This window comes from Chelonoidis abingdonii, chromosome 9, assembly GCF_003597395.2.
Source record: "Chelonoidis abingdonii isolate Lonesome George chromosome 9, CheloAbing_2.0, whole genome shotgun sequence".
NCBI classification, from domain to species: domain Eukaryota; kingdom Metazoa; phylum Chordata; order Testudines; family Testudinidae; genus Chelonoidis; species Chelonoidis abingdonii.
In genome coordinates this window covers 25679268-25699542 of record NC_133777.1, presented here as the reverse complement: position 1 = coordinate 25699542, position 20275 = coordinate 25679268, and the positions used below count along the sequence as shown (strand labels likewise).

The 20275-nt window shown below is 45.8% G+C and overlaps 1 protein-coding gene and 1 long non-coding RNA gene across 2 annotated transcripts in view; both read left to right on the top strand.

The window, feature by feature from the left end:
• Window positions 1-468: 468 nt before the first annotated feature.
• ABAT (4-aminobutyrate aminotransferase) overlaps window positions 469-20275 on the top strand; it is a 164268-nt gene continuing 144461 nt past the window's right edge. Inside the window, exon 1 of the mRNA XM_032769066.2 lies at window positions 469-577. The gene's annotated coding sequence lies outside the window, so the exon portion shown is untranslated. The remainder of the gene's footprint in view (window positions 578-20275) is intronic.
• On the top strand, window positions 7349-8959 carry LOC142047260 (uncharacterized). The gene is made up of 2 exons (XR_012656453.1): window positions 7349-7405; window positions 8365-8959. It is a non-coding gene; the product is annotated as an uncharacterized LOC142047260 (long non-coding RNA).

The window sequence follows — 20275 nt, the reverse complement described above, 5'->3', positions numbered from 1 at the left end:
TTGTTGTCATTTCAGGTCCAGCCAAGGAATTGCACCAGCATTTAGAGGCTGCCAAGGTCCTGCCTCGCCCCCCCTATCAATTCCTGAGACTTGGTACTGGCAGCAAAACAAGCCAGCTTCTCTTCTGCTAATTAAGTGAGCTGTGCCACTATCTAGGGGGCCGCGATGCGGCGTTTAGTGCCACCAGCCCCTCCCTGGGCTTCAAGGGGAACGGGGTGTGCTCAGCACCTTGCAGGCTCCTGAGAGGCACTAGACCGCAGGCGATGCTCAGAGTGGGTGGGGCTTAGCCCTGACCCTGTGTGATCCCTACACAACGCCACCTGCCCTCCCCCCTCCCCAGCCGGGCTCGTCCTCACCGCTGCCCGCACTGCGCCGTCCGCCCCCTCTCCGGCCAGGCAGACCCGCCCTCTGGGGGCGGGTGCCCGGCCTGTGGCCTCTGATTGGCCGGGCCGGTGGCGCGGATTGGCTGTGACGAGCAGAGCCGGGCCGCGGCGAGAGCGAGCTGCGGGGCCGTGCGGCTCTGTCCGCTCAGCCTGGAGCGCGAACCCGGGGAGGGAGAGTCCGCAGGCAACCCGCGGTGAGTGCGGGGGGACCGCTGGTCACAGCCGGGGGGAGGTCCAGGCTGGGGGGAGGCTGGCTGCCAGCACCCCGTCCCCATCGCGGCAGCCGGGCGTCTCCAAGCCGCCCGGCAGGGGGAGGCTGCTGGCCGGCGCCCCTTAGCCCTGTCCCGTCCCACTCTTCGCCCGCGAGCCGCTTCTGGGAGCCCCCTGCCACCTGCCTCTCTGGCCAGGCCCTGCCCTTCTCACAGCCCCCACTTCAGCCTTGGGGGGCTGCCAGGCTCCCCCTGCCTCCATCCCTGCCCTTCTCACAGCCCCCACTTCAGCCTGGGGGGAGGGGCTGCCAGGCTTATCCCACCGCCTCCTGCCCTTCTCACAGCCCCCACTTCAGCCTGGGGGGGGGGGCTGCCAGGCTCCCCCTGCCTCCATCCCTGCCCTTCTCACAGCCCCTACTTCAGCCTGGGGCGGGGGAGGCTGCCAGGCTTATCCCACCTCCCCCTGCCCTTCTCACAACCCCTACTTCAGCCCGAGGGGGGCTTCCAGGCTCCCCCTGCCTCCATCCCTGCCCTTCTCACAGCCCCTATTTCAGCCTGGGGGCTGCCAGGCTTATCCCACTGCCCCCTGCCCTTCTCACAGCCCCCACTTCAGCCTGAGGGGAGCTGCCAGGCTTATCCCTCTGCCCTCCTTACAGCTCCCAGTTCAGCCTGGAGGGCTGCTAGGCTCCCCCTGCCTCCATCCCTGCCCTCTTCACAGCCCCTACTTCAACTCGGGATGGAGGGGCTGGTAGCCTCCCTCTGCCTCCATCCCTGCCCTCCTCACAGCCCCTACTTCAACCTGGGAGCGGAGTGGGGGCTGCCAGGCTTATCCCATTGCCCCCTCCCTTCTTCAGCCCCCACTTCAACCTGAGGTGGGGGGTGCTGATAGGCTCCCTCTGCCTCCCTTCCTGCCTTCCTCACAACCTTTACTTTAACCCTGGGGGTGGTGGCTACTGGCACCTTTTGCTCACCCAGCAGGTGGTGAGGCTGCTGGGCACCCCAGGAGCTGCTGCAGGGTGTTGGCGGTGGTCTGTGCCCCCTCCCCTTCTTACTTGGTGGCCCCTTGCCCAGTGTGTGTGATTCAGGGGAGGGAGTAGTGGTGTGCTGTTGATGCCTCTGCTGTTCTCTTGTGGGCAGCTGTGGCACAGTTACATGCCTGGTGAGCTTTGCCAATTCTTGCCAAGGGCTTATGCTCTGCAGCAAACTTGTGAAGCAAAGACCCATCCTTTTCTTCTTGAAGAAGACTGGTTACTTAGTGGCCTACTTTTCTTCAGTACTGAAGGAGACCACAGTGGCGTGGGGGGGCAAAGTCCCAGGAATAGATCCAGGAGCAAAACCACATATGCACAAGGGTCCAGCAAGAACAGACAAGGTCTCCCACAGTATACTGCAAACCAATTCCTAGAGCAGATCCACTTGATGAGGTGCTAGGAAGCTGGGATATGCCCCATAAATCCTAGCACTAAACATCAGTAATTGCAGTACCAATGTGAATCGTGGGTATATGGATACTTTTGCCCATTGCCTGAAATGATACCCAGGGGGTAGGGAAAAGGTAAAAACAGTGTATTTGTTGGGCATATGGTATATGTGCTAAAATAAGAGTTCTGTGTTCTTTCCAAAGCCTGCAAAATGGCTCAAAGTCAAAATATTGTCATAAATTCTTTCTTTGTATCTTTTAACCTCTTCTCTGATTTATGGGAGCTGGAGTCTGTATCTTGCCTCAGTGCTAGTTTGTGACCCCATTCCCTTAGGAAAGGTGGGATCCTGCTCCTCAGGTCTCCCTCAGTCCCCCATCCTTAGGGGAGGGAGGTACTTCTTAGAAACCTAGCAAAGCAAACAGGACATCTAGGAAGTGGTTAATCATTTGTGTGCCTGTTGCTGTATAGTACATTGGGTTAGTGCCCTGTGGAGATGTGCTCACTGGTGCAAATGTACCTTAGAAGGCAAGGGTGTGGGCATATTCTGTGCTAAAACCATTGCATTTGTTAGCTTTGTGAGAAAAGACCTTGTGCGGTTAGATGGTGAGCAAACTTCCTCTAGTGACTTTTTAAAAATATTTTAAGATTTTAGTAAACGTGTATAAACTTGCTACCTGTGACCAAGAGAACAAAGAAATACAGGCTATTGCAATGTTGTTAGTTTCTCATCCTATTCCATGAAATTACATATTGCAGCACCTTAGAATAAATGATCACATGATTCCTTGAACTGTGACACATGGACATGCAGTGGTAAATTTCTCTGTCCCTATTGTGTGTGGATTTTAGTCTTTCTCTCCATAGTACTTGGTAGCTGCCATAGTGACAGGTACTGCAGTGAAAATGTTCCTCTGCAGCTGCTGTTCCAGCTCAGGCTGTTGAATCTGTTCGTTCTTCTACTACAGCATATCAGGAAATTTTTCACTAACTGCCTTAGTGAATGTAAACTGGGGACACGGCTGAAAGCGTTTCACCTGTAGTATTAAGGACATACATGTGACTCCTAGTAACTAAGCTGGCTTTTATAAAAGACAGTGCTACAGTGTGCTAGCTAAAGTGCTGTGCTTACTGGGCCTGCTGCGGAGTTGTTTGTTGTTGCACAAAGAGAAAATAGATGATCAGGTATATGAACTCACAATGTTTCACTTACTGATACTGAATTTCCCTCAAACCCAAATAGCTTGCCTGCCTTTAGATTGTCTTGCACAGACCTTTCAAAGGACCCGTCACAAATATACGTCTGAGTTTTAATACAAAAAGGAAGCATTTGTTCAGATGAGTGGCTGTATTGTACTGCATAAAGTTTGTGGTTTTGCCTCTGGGTCTAAAATGTGTAAGTCCATGGAACTGCAGCTCATTTCCTTTTCTGTGGAAAGATTCCGGGCAATTTAAAGGCAAGGAAGTTCAAGATTTCATGTATTGGTGAGATATACTGATTAAAGGTTTCTGTCTCCATTAAAAAAACACATGTAGTTAATTTACCCAAAAACATAAATAAATCCTGACGTCTTCAAGTTTTCCTAATCCATGACCCACAAAGTTGGCTGTGTTTATTCTGAGCTTTCTACCGTGATCCAGTGAGGAACAGCAGTGGTGTGTCTCCTTGTCTGGGCAATAGGACATGGAAAAATTATGATATAAGCTGTATAGCTATAATTATTGTTGCAAGACATTTGTTTATAACCCTGTTATCTGTGTTTTTGCTTACTTGTATCTTTAAAAAAAAACCAAAAACCTTCCATGTTGATTCTCAGCCAAAAGGTCAATTTCTTTTTGCAAGTTTAAGTGGAAAATATGCTCTTTTGAACTGTGAGGATGAAGAGTCTTCTCCCCCCCCCCCCCCCCAGTGTAAAAAAAAAATTGCCACGCTTTTTTGCACAGATTACTCGAAATGGCTGAACTTTGAAATTTGGCATATGTGTAATACTCATCTTGGAATATTTCCATAATTCAAATCTGGGGAGGGAAATGGATTGGATAATAGTGAAGAGGCTGAGTAATCACTTTTGAGCAATACTCACTTGGGATCTGCTAAAATTTATTCTTGGAACTTAATTAAACCCTGCCCAATCCATGAGAGCACCTTCCCTCTTATCCTATGACATCTTACTTTGCTTAAGAGCCTTTGGTGTGGGACTTTGTCAAAGACTTTCTGAAAATCTAAGTACTCTATATCAGAGTGGATAAAAATTACTGATTCTTTAAAAAATTGGATTTTTGGTAAGTTTTTTCCTCAAAAATATTATCTAAAGATAATTTTAATTGAGATACATTATAGCTCAATTATACTATTCTAATTCTATAGTATGAGACAATCTATTCATGTAATGTTTAAGAAAAGTTTTGTAAATGAGTTCCAATAGTTCATGGATTAGGGATCCAATCTTATCGAGGTTCCAGTGCTTCTGTATAGATTATTTAGGTTAATCTTTCTGTCTATCCAAAGAGACTCAGTGCTCAGTCTGGAAGATACCATCAGAGATGCTTAGTTTTGCAATTCTCAAACTGTGGATTTATGTCTTCAGAGATAACCTGCTTGTTAACAGCAAAAAAAAAAAGTTTTAAAATAGGTAAGTAATATATAGAGGTGAGAAATAACAGATCTCAACCCTATTGTCCCTCTGCAAATTTGTGTACACAGAGTCAATCCCTTTCTTCTCTCTAAAAGTGCAAAGTTTCAAAAAGTTCAATGAATAAGAAGATTGTTGGGGTGGAATAGACCTGGACAAGGAGAAGAAGTCCGGAGATAAATGTGAGAAGGGAGGGACAGGCAGTAGAAACAAAAGTTAAAATGTTTGAGCAGCATATTCCAGAAGTCTTGAGGTCTTTCTGAGTGTAGCCTTCATTGATTTGAGATCTACCATACCGTTCTCACACTAGAAGAGAGAACTTTATAATGGCAGCAGGCCGTAAAAGGTACCAATGAACTGGTGGAAGTCACTTAAGCACTTGGATTCAGAGACTGTTGAAGTGATAATCTCACTTTTAATAGCAGTAGCTTCTTCTGCCAGTGTAGAAAGAATATTTTCTTCCTTTGGACTAATTCATTCCAAATTGAGAAATCGTTTGGAACCTGAAAAGCTTGTTTTTCTTTTTCAGCTGGTAAACAAACAGGAAAATGAAGGTGAAGACAACTGAGTTAGCTACAGAAGCCAATATTTTAAATTTCTCATGTTGACCTGGCTGACATAGCTGATTAAATTTTTGTGTTTTTTTTTAAATATTTCATTTAACTATTTTAGTAAAAAAAACAATTTTAACAAAAACAAACCTGATTTTAAAAAACTTGAATGTTTAACTAAACTCAAAAATTCATATGCTTGTTTTGCTAAAATATATGTTTGCTGGAAAAAAAAATCCAGAATACATAACGTTTTATTTAACTAAAACAACAAATTAAATGTCTGTCTGGTGATGCTCTCCTGATAGAGCATGGCAAGAAAATCCTCCAAATAATAATGAGTAACCTGTTGAATTGTAGATAGTTCACCTCCCAATGACTTAATAAATATCTGCTTCAATTACCTTTGGTAAATGAAATAACTAAACAATTATTCATTTTTTGATATAGCAGTAAAACTAATCTGAAAAGTTTTGAAAATCATTTTAAAATGTATAGTGTGTAACCTTCTAAAAATAAAACTTACATCTATCTCTGAGTTGTGAAGAATGTGTATTAAGATTAAAACAACCAACAATGCACTTTTATGTAGAAAGCCATGATTGAATTGAGTCTTCCTGACTAGTGATTTAAATAATGATTTAAATCAAATCCACTGAACTATATCCACTGGATCCCCCTTGTTGACACCCTCAAAGAATTCTAATAGATCCTGTTTCTGTTGTAAAAGTGTTTAGAGACAGGGTTCTGTGAACTTGAGGTAATGGCAAGTAGCAGTAGTGGTTGTATTCAAAATGTGGCGATGCCTTGAATGTGGACTTTATTAGACTGGGAAGAGCCTTGAATTATACATTAATAACATTCTCAGATGCTTTCTTTTTGGTGGAATAATTGTAGGTGACAAACCTTTTAGAACTATTTTTTCTTCCCATTCTTAAATCCAAAATAGCTATTCTTTTTGCATGTCTGTCTGCAGCCACAGGACGTGATCAGCTGTTCTTGTTCTTTAATTGTAATCAGTACCCTAATTTTTAAATGACCACACATGCAGGTACAATGTCTCCATTTCAACCCAACGGGTGAGATTCTGATCTCAGTAAATAAGAGAGGTAACTATGGACTTACTCTTCTGTAACTGAGATCAGACTCTGGCCCTCAGTCTCTACACTCAGGCCCGCCAATGGACGGGGGGCAAAGGGGTTATTTGCCCAGGGGCCTGGCAGCGGATGGGATAGATAAGTATATTTTTTGTAATAAAAATTAAGATTAAGGCCTGGTCTACACTACGCGTTTAAACTGAATTTAGCAGCATTAAACCGATTTAACCCTGCACCCGTCCACACAATGAGGCCCTTTATGTCGATATAAAGGGGCTCTTTAAACCGGTTTCTGTACTCCTCCGATGAGAAGGAGTAGCGCTGAAATCGGTATTGCCATGTCGGATTAGGGTTAGTGTGGCTGCAAATTGACGGTATTGGCCTCCGGGCGGTATCCCACAGTGCACCACTGTGACCGCTCTGGAAAGCCATCTGAACTCGGATGCACTGGCCAGGTAGACAGGAAAAGCCCTGCGAAACTTTTGAATTTCATTTCCTGTTTGGCCAGCGTGGAGAGCTCACCAGCACAGGTGACCATGCAGAGCTCATCAGCACAGGTAAACAATGCAGTCTCCTGAGAATCGAAAAAAGAGCTCCAGCATGGACCGCACGGGAGGTACTGGATCTGATCGCTATATGGGAGAGGATTCCGTGCTAACAGAACTCTGTTCCAAAAGACGAAATGAAAAAACATTTTGAAAAAATTTCCAAGGCCATGATGGAGAGAAAGGCCACACCAGGGACTCAGTGCAGTGCCATGTGAAAGTTAAGGAGCTCAGACAAGCCTACCAGAAAACCAAAGAAGCAAACGGAAGGTCCGGGCAGGGCCAAAAACATGCCGCTTCTACGCTGAGCTGCATGCAATTCTAGGGGGGTCCGCCACCACTTCCCCACCCCTGTCCGTGGATTCCGAGGTGGGGTGGTAATCTCAGCCATGGCTGAGGATTCTGCGGACGGGGAAGATGAGGAGGAGGAAGAGGAGACGAGCTTGCAGAGAGCACACAGCACTCCGTTCTCCCCAAACAGCCAGGAGCTTTTTCTCACCCTGACGGAATTACCTCCCAGCCCTCCCAAGCCACTAGCCCAGACAATGAAGCCATGGAAGGGACCTCTGGTGAGTGTACCTTTGTAAATATAAAAACATGGTTTAAAAGCAAGCGTTTTTTAATGATTAATTTGCCCTGAGGACTTGGGATGCATTCGGGCCAGTACAGTTATTGGAAAAGTCTGTTAAAATGTCTGGGGATGGAGCGGAAATCCTCCAGGGACATCTCCATGAAGCTCTCCTGGAGGTACTCCAAAAGCCTTTGCAGAAGGTTTCTGGGCAGGGCAGCCTTATTCCGTCCTCCATGATAGGACACTTGAACACGCCATGCATGTAGCAAGTAATCTGGTATCATTGCATGACGAAGCCTAGCTGTGTATGGTCTCGGTGATTGCTGGCATTCAAGCAACATCCGTTCTTTATCTCGCTGTGTTATCCTCAGGAGAGTGATACTATTCATGGTAACCTAGTTGAAATTCCTGAATTTCATTAAGGGGACAGACATGGCCATTCCTACTGGGCTGTTTGCCTGTTGCTTAAAAGAGATCCTTCCTTGCAGGTAGCCAAGCAGGGCGGGGCAGGGGGTATTGGTGCTGAGCTTTTTCGCGTTTGGCTAGCAATGATCTTCCATGATACCAGCCATGCGATGGGGGGAGGGGTAAAGCGATCATCCCAGAGAATTGGATGGGGGCGTGGTTTCTGCTACTGCATGTTAACAGGAAAGAAGCAGCACTGAACGGGATTTGCTTGGTATTTGGGAAAGGAGGGCACTGTGTATATGAAGACTGCAGAAGTCGAAAGACAGTGGCTTACCGTGGACGCATGCAAGCTGAATTCTGCTGCCCAGACCTGCGTCTGTGAGATCTCTAACACCAGAGCTGCAGGCATTCAATATTAAGATGCAAAATGCGACCTTGTAGTGAAATCACATGTGCTACGTAAGGTGAATAGTGTTGTTTACCATGAAAGAGTATAAGCATTGTTCAGTAAAATGTATCTTCTCTCCCTTTTTTCCCTCCCTCATGCAGCTGCAAATTTTTCAAGCCTCCCCACTCCATCCCAAAGGCTATCTCAGATAAGGCAATGGGGAAAAAAAAGACGCGAGACAAAATGTTCTTGGAAATCATGGAAGTGACCCGCAATGAAAGAGCTCATCTGAATGAGTGGAAGGACGTGGTATCAAATTACAGGAAAGATGCCAGTGAACGTGAGGACAGGAGGGATGCTCGAGATGAGAGTGGCGGCAGGAAGATCTGAGGAGGCATGACGCAACGCTGGGGCTGCTGTGTGATCAAACTGACATCCTCCGACATCTGGTGGAGCTTCAGGAACAGCAGCAGGATCACAGAGTGCCGCTGCAGCCCCTGTGTAACCATCCTCACCCCTCACCGTGTTCCATATCCTCCTCACCCAGACGTGTAAGAAGAACGTGGGGGAAGGCTTCGTGCACCCGCCCACTCCACCCCCGTGGACAGCCCAACCAAAAGGCTGTCATTACTTTGAAATTTTTTTTAGTGGCCTTTCCTTCCCTCCTATCCTCCTCCCAAACCACACCCGGCTACCTTGTCAGTTCTCTCCCTCTTTTTATAATGAATTAATAAAGAATACATGATTTTTAAACAATAGTGACTTTATTTCCTTAGAAAGCAAGCTGTAATCGAAGGGGGAAGGTGGGTTGCTTACAGGAATGAGTCAATCAAGGGGGGGTTCATCAAGGGGAAACAAACACAGCAGTCACACCGTACCCTGGCCCGTGATGAAACTCGTTTTCAAAGCTTCTCTGATGCGCACCGCTTCCTGGTGTGCTCTTCTAATCGCCCTGGTGTCTGGCTGCGCATAATCAGCGGCCAGGTGATTTGCCTCAGCCTCCCACCCCGCCATAAAGGTCTCCCCCTTACTCTCACAGAGATTGTGGAGCACACAGCAAGCAGCAATAACAAATGGGACATTGGTTTGGCTGAGGTCTGAAGAGTCAGTAATGTGCGCCAGCGCGCCTTTAAACGGCCAAATGCACATTCTACCACCATTCTGCACTTGCTCAGCCTGTAGTTGAACAGCTCCTGACTGACCACTGTCCAGGCTGCCTGTGTATGGCTTCATGAGCCATGGCATCAAGGGTAGGCTGGGTCCCCCAGGATAACTACAGGCATTTCAACATCCCCAACTGTTATTTTCTGGTCTGGGAAGTAATTCCCTTGCTGCAGCCGTTTAAACAGAGTAGTGTTCCTGAAGACGCGAGCGTCATGAACCCTTCCCGCCATCCCACGTGGATGTTGGTGAAACGTCCCTTGTGATCCACCAGTGCTTGCAGCACCATGAAAAGTACCCCTTGCGGTTTATGTACTGGGTGCCCTGGTGCTCCGTGCCAAGATAGGGATATGGGTTCCATCTATCGCCCACCACAGTTAGGGAATCCCATTGCAGCAAAGCCATCCACTATGACCTGCACATTTCCCAGAGTCACTACCTTTCGTAGCAGCAGCTTAATGATTGCTTTGGCTACTTGCATCACAGCAGCCCCCACAGTAGATTTCCCACTCCAAATTGATTCCCGACTGACCGGTAGCTGTCTGGCATTGCAAGCTTCCAGAGGGCTATTGCCACTTGCTTCTCAACTGTGAGGGCTGCTCTCATCTTGGTATTCTGGCGTTTCAGGGCAGGGGAAAGCAAGTCACAAAGTTCCATGAAAGTGCCTTTATGCATGTGAAAGTTTCGCAGCCACTGGAAATTGTCCGAAACCTGCAAAACTATGTGGTCCCACCAGTCTGTGCTTGTTTCCCAGCCCAAAATCGGCATTCAATGGCTAGAATCTGCCCCATTACCAGCAGGATCTCCAAAGCACAGGGGCCCGCGGTTTGAGAGAATTCTGTGTCCGTGACCTCATCGCTCTCGTTGCCGCGCTGTCGTAGCCACCGCCTCCTCACCTGGCTTTGCAGGTCCTGGTTCAGCATAGACTGCACGAGACAGCGCGAGGTGTTTACAATGTCCATGATTGCGGTCTTTATCTGAGCAGGGTCCATGCTTGCTGTGCTATGGCGTTTGCACAGTTCACCCAGGAAAAAAGGCGCGAAATGGTTGTCTGCTGCTTTCATGGAGGGAGGGGTGAGGCTGTACCCAGAACCACCCGCGACAATGGTTTTTGCCCCATCAGGCACTGGGATCTCAACCCAGAATTCCAAGGGGCAGGGGAGACTGTGGGAACTATGGGATAGCTACCCATAGTGCAACGCTCCGGAAATCAACACTAGCCTCGGTACATGGACGTACACCGCCGAATTAATGTGCTTAGTGTGACCAGGTTCACTCAACTTTATACAATCTGTTTTAAAAAAACGGTTTCTGTAAAATCAGAATAATTCTGTAGTGTAGACGTACCCAAAGAAATCTGGTCTCCTCCTCCTGCTGCTCTGGATAGAGCATCATCTCTCATTGTGACAATAACAGTTTGTCAGAGCGCTGCTGCTCCCTACTGGTCTGGCAGAGCATCAGGAGCAGCAGCCTGGAACCATGGAGCTTGTTGCCTCCTCTGACTGCTCAGGAGCCGCTGTGCCTGCCGTGCTGGCGCTCTGGCTGCGGGGCTGAGGACAGGGAGACTTTAACGAGGAACAAACTCCCTCTGCTCCTAGACTTTCTCCTCCAGGGCTGCAGCTCCTCGCCAAACACAAGCCAGCAAGTTCAGCCACCCAGTTGAGCTGCCCTAAGTTTGCTGAGAGGCAGGTGGGGCTAGCTCTCCCTTCACTGCCACTAGCACTGGCTGACGAGCCACTATCACAAGCACAGGATGAGGGGCCACCTTCACCGCTCAGCCAGGGAACGAGGTGCAGGTTTTCCCTCTGCCTTCGCCCCGGCCACCTCCTCAGAGATCTTCCAGGGAATGTGGCACACCATACCTGCTGTCTCCTCATTGCTCTGGGTGTTGATGTCCCACAACACCAACAGTACAAGTATTGTATTGTATATTTTAACTTTATTGTTCATATTCAGTTACATGTGGTATATCGGTTTTTTCCTTGTCTTTAGATCACCCGTAAATTATGATTAGGTGTTTAATTAGCTTACTTGATACTTCAGGTGTTTTCTTACTTTGTGCTTCTTTAAATGTTTCATATCTTAATTAATTTTATTCCATAATGTATTTATTTGATTTGAATATATAATTCAGAACAACAAATTCTACATCTTATATTTAGGCTCACAGTTTGTTTAATACTGGTCCTGTAACTGGAAAAAAAGGTAACTAGATCAAACAACTCCACAACTTATGTATAGTGGGTTCTAATATGCTATCAAAGTACATAGGATAAAAAGTTGTCGTAAACCTCAGCCATCCCTTTCTATGGGGGCCATTGACTGTTCTGCATTGGGGCCCGGATTTGCTGTCCAGAGGCCTGTCCACAGTGGCGTGGTGGGACTCAGTCCCCAGACAGAGGTGAAACTGATTATAAACATCCTGAGGGTTGGGGGGGTGGGTGTTCATATTTTTATAATTAATTCTTTTTTAAAATCAGCTTGTCATTAAATATGTGGGGGTTTCAAATGAAAGATGAACAGTGCTAGTGTAAACAGGTATAGTATAAACATCTGCAACATTATTTTGCTAGTGTACCTCCATCTGGATGTGCAGCTCTCCTACTTCTCAATCATAGCTTGCCATTCTTGAGTTTTTCTGGAATGCAGCCAGGACTGGTATGTCTAACAGCATCATAAAATATCTAAAATGAGGGACAATGCTATTCAAGAGATGTCCAGTACTGATTATTAGAGGGACCAAATCACTGGTTTATTTGTGTCTCTTACCTCTTCACATTATAAGAATGTTACTTGTTACTCCGTGTTTGATGTGGGTGAGTTGAATTTTGGAGTGGCCATTCCAGCCATTGTTCCAGGGAGGATCTAGCTTTTGTGTAGGCCTCTGCCCCATACTCCGTCTACAGAGATTTTTTTTCACTGAGATTATTCCCTTCCTCTGAAACGGAGTTTGGGGCCAAGCTGCATCAGTGCGGCGTCCCTGTGTGGCGTCTCTCTAAACTGTGGTGCAGTCTGGCGCACAGTGAGATCAGGGTACTCATATCTACATTACAGAACATGAGAGCAAGGTTGGAAGCAGCCCCTTTAAGAAGATAAGCTAAGCTGGGAGGTGCTCTGTTAGAGTGACCACCTTTGAAATGAACGCAAAAAAAAAAAAAAGCATCCCCCCAAGGCAAGCCCCTGCAACTCCAGCCACAAGCAACTTCACAACCCCACCTCAACAGCTGCTTAATATCTAGATAGAGAACCCATACAGATAAGATTGATAACAAACGGAGGGTTGTTTTATTAGCACATTTTGCTAGCCAGTCTTTGCAGTCTGTTTCATTTAGCCAGTTGTCGTTGAATGTGCAGTTTCTGATGCTAGTTTTTTTTCAGGGGTGTAGTAGGACTACTTGAACCATTGTCCTGATCTTCCATTGTTTAATATGCCTCGCATATCTCCTCATTCTCACATGACTCAAACCCTCTCTCACACGTGTGTGGTGTGCTTGTGTGTTGATGGGCAAAGAGCTGCTGTATTTTCAACAGTTTTGATCTGTGATCGCTTAAACTGCAGAAGTTGGAAAACTGCAGCATCTTCAGCTGGAAACAGAAACTTTTAACATTAGATATCCCAGTGTATTGTGATGATAATGCAAATCTTAAAACCCAGGTAAAAAAAACTAGGAAGATTACATTACTTTTCTGCCAACTGGCAAATTCATTTAAAAAGAGAGAGAGAGAGAGAGAGAGATTCAGGCCAGTCAGATACTGGCCAGGTGGTAACCCTAGCTCCTGTGGCCCTATTCTGTGCTTAGTCAGTTTCTTGACTGATCCAAGAAAGTAGCAAATTGCTTGGTTCTGCTTGGAAGGGAGAGAAAGAACCTGAGAGTCCATGCTTGACTATGTGTGACACACAGCAGGGTCATTGAGAAGTCTTGGGAAGTGTGTGTATGGCAAGAATTCCAGCTGATGGGCAGCCTCAGAACAGTCCAAGCAAAGGGAAGGAAGGAAGGATGTTTCGTTTGTTTGGGCTTTTTTGTTATTTTCCCCCCTCTTTCGCCCATGCATTACAAACACATGCATGCTCAGTGTGCATATTGGTTTTTTTGGTATCATAGAAGCAGACAGAGGCACAATGGGCCAGAAGTAATAGGTAAGAAGGAACTGGTGCATGTGCAACTTTCCAAACTGTTAGAGGCCAGGCTGGGATGGATGTCGAAGGAGGAAGATAAGGGAAGAGAAACTCTACACACCCAGTAGGAAGAGAATTTGGAATTTGTACAGAAGAAGAGCAAATAATGAGGACTCAGTAAAGATAAAAGGAAGGGCTTTCTGGGGTAGGATAGAAAGCATGTTTTCTGCACACCCAGCTTTTTAGTGTAGGGGCCAGTCTTTACAGTCCAAGAAAGGTTCGTGTGTATTTAAGAGAAATAATATCTCCCTGTGTTTTTCTGTCTTGATTTCCATATTCATGTAATCTTGTCTATTCAAAGGTCCTTCAATAACACTTGTAAAAGGAACAAAATAACCAAGCAAACCTACGTTAGTTTCTAGCATCAGTTTTTCACAAGGTTTCTTCAATACTTGTCCTCTCTGTGCTGAGGAATGAACCAAGCTCAGATGAAATACTGCAATATTTTAAGCGAACTCAAGAAGCTTCTGAGTAAGATCATAGTCTGTGTCCTGATTATCTGAATGTAGTGGTTGTGTAGAGTGCAGTTTCTTAAAAATTATGATTTTCATTCCTCTGTATGGCCATTGGTGTGAATGCAGGAAATCTGCAGTGCAATGTTCCTGAACTATCTGTTAAATTACTTAGATCAGCTCTTAAGGTTAAGTTTTATTATACTGTTGGGGGAGGGGAGGGAAAGTAACTGGTTTATTAATGTGGTCAAAATCCACAAATGGCTCTGATATAATGGATTTCTACATTCCAGTTAGTAAGCTGGCGTTGCAGGCATGCAATGGTGTTCCCAAAGCATGTCATAAAACTTCAGCTTCTGATTAACTTTCTGCCATTAACTAGAAGCAGGAAGGGAGGAGGTGGAGGCTGCAGTATTTCTTGTTCAAGGCTTCAGTAGGTTATCAAAGGATTTTGACTTGGCAGTGTCCAGTAAAATTACTTTGTTAAACCCTACGTTTGAGTCTCACTTATAAGGTATGTTTTATAGGTGAGAGGATACACTTTGGACTGTCACCTTTTTTTGAGCAGTCTACAACAATGCTCCCACTCCATAGCTGAGCACAAGGGAAGTTAAGTTAAATACAATCCAAGAACAACTAAAGGAAACACCCTTAAGGAAAGTGCTCTGTTGAGCCATTGCACTGGGGCTGTTTGTTTCAGCATACTGTCAGTGAAAAATAAAAGTTTCAGTTTGCAGAGTCTGTAACAACTAAAATGCTAAACCTAATGGCTTATTTCTTCCACTGTCCAAATAGGCTAAATTCATCCCTGTGTAACTTCTCTGAAGCCACACTGAGTCACACTGACAGTGAATTTAGCCCAATGTCTTAGAAAGATTGCCACATTACCAATGTTCATCAGTGCCTTTCTAAAATGATAAGTAATTTGGACAGGCTTGTCTGACTGTGCAGAAAACTAAAGAGACAAGATGAACGAGGTGATATCTTCTATTGAACCAACTTCTGTTGGTGAGAGAGACAAGCTTTTTCGCTTACACAGACCTCTTATAAAAGATATTACCTACCCACCTTGTGTCTCTAATATCCTGGGACCAACATCAGTAGCGTAGCTAGAGGGGAGCAAGGGGAGCGGCTGCTCCCCCTGACAGCATTCCCCAAAAGTGGCACCTTTTTTAATTTTCATACTCACTAGGGGCTGCTTCCAGGTCTCACTCTGTGCCTGCCCCTGCCCCGCCCCCACTCTCCTGAGGACTGCAGCCAGGCCCGACCCTGCACTTACTGGTAAGTGGAGTGACCCGGCCCCAGCCTACTTCACTCCCCTGGCTCCCAGCCGTGCCGCTGGTGAGTGTTAGGGGGGGTGGTTCTCCCTCCCCCCAAGCCTGGGAGCCAGGGGAGGAGAGCAGGTTGGGGTCCCGGCCCCCAGGCCTCCATGGGGGGTGGGCTCTGGCCACTTCCTGTGGGAAGTGGAGTGACCTGGCCCCAGCCTGCTCTGCTCCCCTGGCTCCCAGGCTTGGAGGAGGGGGGAACCACCCTCCCAGCACTCGCCAGTGGTGGGGCTTGGAGCCAGGGGAGCGGAGCAGGCTGGGGCTGGGTCACTCCACTTCCTGCAGGAAGTGGCCAGCCCCTCCCCGCCCTGTGGAGGCCTGGGGCCATCTCGCCCCCCGCTCCCACCCACAGTGGCCTGGGGTCCCACACAGCCCCCCCCCACAGGCTGCAGTATTTCTGCAGGGGAGCTGTGTAGGGCACCAAAATAGCTAGGGACAGATGTTTTCTTGTTTAATTCTTCAGTAAACTCCTGCTCTCCCCTTCAGGAGAGAGTGGGTTTGAGAACAACAACCCAGATCCTTAAAGGTATTTAGGCTCCTAATTCCCAATGGGCCTTAGGTGCCTAAAAACCTTTTGAGGATCTGAGCCAACTAGCTCTGGAGTCCTGCTGTGTGTCTGACAGAGGAGATGCGATCTCTGAGGAGGAAGGGTGGCAGACAGATGACACTGGTCATCATCCCTGCCTGATGGCTATTACATGAATGTGTGAGTGCCTCACCGCTATGGATAATGTCCAGATGCAGCTGACATTTGGGTTGGGGGAATAGGGAAGAGAGAGGTAGTGCTAAATAATAATTAACAGCATGGCCAGCATTGCAGCATGGAATGAAGGAGGGAGAGCAAAAATCCCCCAGTCCTGCTAAGTCCATCATAATAGGGTTTGAGTCTCAAAGCCCGCTGAGGTCAGCTGAAAGACTCCCCTTGACTTTACTGGCTTTGGATCAGTGAGTCAGGGGTCTCTTGGAATAGACTGCTGGGGGCTGAGCCTGGGGACTGCTAGCAACTCTCACTTCCTACTCCCTCAGCATCTTGCAGGATCAGGCCTTTCATTGACTAGGGTAGGCTGCTCATGTCAACCGCAGAAAGTTAAAGACAATACTGCAGAGCCCCAAAATGGGCTCTACTTTCACAAGGTCCTGACCTACTGGGGAATGTCCTCCAGACTCCAATGCTTGTTAGTCATATTCTATTGTCTTTTATTTTCAGGGGCTTCCTTGGTCCCTTCTTTAACTGCAGAATTACGGTTCAGCTTTAGGGCTGGATTCTGATCTCGGGTTCAGCTGTGCAAAACCACTGAAGCCTATGGAGCTGTGCCCAGATATGCCACAAAAGAATTTGACAGCGGGGATACTCCAAGTTTTCACTAGTGTCACTGAGAAGAGGATCTGGCCCCCAGCAATTAAATGACTGCTTTTTTTTCAGCCAATGATGAAATTATCCTGTAATAGCTTCCTGAAGGGATCGGCATTGATCAAAAGAAAGGGTGGAAGTTGTCTTCCTGTTAGCACAAATGACTGAGCTCCTGAGGTGCTGATATAATTAGATGGAGGATCAAATTAACCAGGGGTTGAAGTAAGTGAAAGTAGCAGTTGAATCTAGGGGAATAAATTAGTGAACTGCACCATTCCATCCCCTGAGGAGAAAGATAAATACATCAGCATCTCCATTTTGGTGAAATGTGAGTGGTCTGAGCTGTCCCACAAGGAGTACTTAGCCAGACAGTGTTAATCCCAGAGTACACTGCTGAGCCCCTGTCCCGGGAAGGTTGGTGAATAGCCTTAGGGAACTTGGGGTTCACAAACTTGAACTTTGTTCAGAAAGAGTTGAATGTTTCTTGTTGTGAGGAGCTGTCTATTTTCTTTATTGAAAAGAGAAGTCTGGTCAGATTCTGATTAATGATCTCTGTGGAGGCAAAGTCATGTCTGGTACAGATAGGGTGACCAGCTGTCCCGATTTTTCTTACATAGGCTCCTATTACCCCCCACACCCTGTCCCGATTTTTCATACTTGCTGTCTGGTCACCCTAGGTACAGACAAATGTGAATCTTGCCTGTTTGACCATAAGCCTCTGTTGTTCATGGAGGAGCTAGAGGTGCTCGGGAAGCTCCGAGCTATGAGTTGCAGACTTGACTTGTGTCCTGCCAGGCTGGTAAGATCAAGTGGGGAAGTACTGAGGCTGTTTTTTGAGGAGACTGTCAATCCCTTCCTTTGGTTGGCCCTTGCTGAAGAAACCTTGATTCTCAGAATTCAGCCCATTATCTTCTATCTCTAATCTCCCTTTTCTTGAGAATATAATTGGAAATGTTATGTGGAAAGGACAACTCTGACAAATCCAGAATCCAAAGATTTCCTTGGTCACTGTCAATCTGTTTTTAGGCTTGGATGTGACACACAGGCTACGTTGGTGTGAATGTTTGATGTCCTTCTAAGAATGGCTTAAAATGGGCCAAATACTTAGCTGGTGTAAATCAGTGTAGCTGCACTGAAGTCAATAGAGCAACACCAATTCACTTCATCTGAGAATCTGGCCTTAGATGCCCATTCTAATTCTTTTATTTATGTTATCAGCTTTAGACACCATTTGCTGACAGGTTGAGGACCGGAGCAGGGACATAAGGAGTGTCTCTTGAGTAGCTCCATTCTAGCCTGTCAAAGAGACAGCTTCGGGGCAAATGTTCATCTGCACTAAGGGAATGCTCATACTGGGTACAAGGTGGTTCTATTCTCTCACCCCTCTAATTCAGTGTATATGTAACCATCAGTGGGCTGTTGAGCCTTCAGTATGCAGATGATACACAGTTCTGCATCTCCATTTTATGTGACTTATACAGTAAATGCGGTGAGCCTTGTCAGTCTCTAACAGAGATGGGTACTTGGATGTGAACTAGCTGGGTTATTCTTAATTTGAATAAGAAATAATAGTAGTAGTCTGGGGGAATCAGCCAGAAGAAGTGACGAGATTTACAGCAATTCTTTTACCTGAAGGACTATGCCTACCTTTTGTTACTCAGGTTTACAAACTGGGGAATCTTGATCTAGATATTTAGATAGCAGCAGTGGCCAAGAGTAACGTTAATCTCTGTTTAGGAAGAAAGTTGTTAGCTTTTTCTGCCAGTTACATATCTTGCCATGGTCCATGCCTGATGGGAGTCTTAACAATGCACTGTGGTGGCTCAGTCACAGGGAGAGACTGTGGTGCATCATGGTAGACAGTGTAGCTGGGGACTGGCATGTAAAGGAGAAAGGCAGCATGAGGGAACTGGAATTATAACTTCCTTGAGGCACGATGGCTGCTCAGTTGGACACACAGATTCATTCTGACTACACAAACCAAAATTAAAATGCTGCTGTTCAATGAAAAGAGGCCCAGGCAAAATATTTGGATGTTTCTGAACAGAGATTTTTTGGGGAATTTATTTTTCTGTGAAGAATTTCACCTTGAGCTAGTGAAAACTCAGAATTTCCAGAAATTCCGACATTTTCAATTTTGTTTTCAGAATGACCTGACTGCCGTGTAGACAGTGTGGTTTTTGTTTTTTTTGTTTTGTTTTTTAAATCAATCACATCCGGGGCATTTTTAGCCTCCCAAAATGGGTGGCACCTTTCTTATGTGTTCGCTGCCCCTGATGTTAGAACCTGGCTATGCCACTGACCAACATGGCTACAGCACTGTGTAGTGCAGAAAATTTCTTATTTTCATCTGACCATAATAAAAGAGGTTTGACTTAGGAATTCATGGAGGCCTCTGATTCAGCAGTCCATCCCTATTCAGCAAAGCATTTAAATACTATATGTGCCTGAGGTTACATTGGGGCCTAATTCAGGAATCTACGTAATCTGGGTGTTACAGCTCTTATAGGGAGAGTCTGTCAGCAGCGTGAGGTGAAGGAAGGCTCTTGGAGTGTAAGAGATACTTCAGAATGTTGGCTACCTTTTTTCCACTATATATTATTCCTTTTTCTGTGGTCTTAAGTTCCTATACTCAGTTCTCCCCAGACTTTCTTCCTCCTTTATACTACCTCTTCTTTTATCTAACCTCCAAATAAAAAATGTCTACCTGTAATATTTGTTCTTTTGTATTGTATTCCACAGCAGCACATAGATCAGGGGTCGGCAGCCTTTCAGAAGAGGTGTGCCGAGTCTTCATTTATTCACTCTAATTTAAGGTTTCGCGTGCCAGTAATACATTTCAATGTCTTTAGAAAGTCTCTTTCTATGAATGTATAATATATAACTGAGCTATTGTTGTATGTAAAGTAAATAAGGTTTTAAAATGTTTAAAAAGCTTCATTTAAAATTAAATTATAATGCCGAGCCCCCCAAACCTGTGGCCAGGACTCGGACAGTGTGAGTGCCACTGAGAATCAGCTCGTGGGCCACCTTCGGCACACGTGCCAAAGGTTGCCTACCTCTGACGTAGCTTATTTTGAGATTTCGATTCTCCTAACTATAGAAATTAGTTCTCCTTGTAAGGCACCTCTCCAGTTTTAGGGATGGACTGAGCCTGCTCTCTAGAGCTTATTGTAAAAACACAGCTTGGGAGGTTCTCTTAGAATAAATTGAAATGAATATGATGAAAGAATTGTCATTGGAACCATGAATCTTTAGCAGAATGAAGTTTGAATATGTCAAGTGACTTGTAAAAAGGACTGGAAACTTTATTTTATGTTGTAGTTCCTGCTACCAAAATCCTCTCTTTCAGCCAGGAAATTCTGCAGTTATTCAGATCTTGCCCTTTAAAAGTCATGGTCAAGAAAAATGGATTGAGATGAGAGCTTTAAAGGTGGATTCCACTTGCAATACAACAAATATCAAACATATGGCAGCCGTCTTTTGTCAGCAAACAAATAGTCTTTCCTAATGTTCACTCACAAAATACTAAAGCTAATGAATGTAACGAACATCTGAACATGTATGAGTTGACTGTTGTTCAAGTAGCTGCTCCTCAGCAGTTAG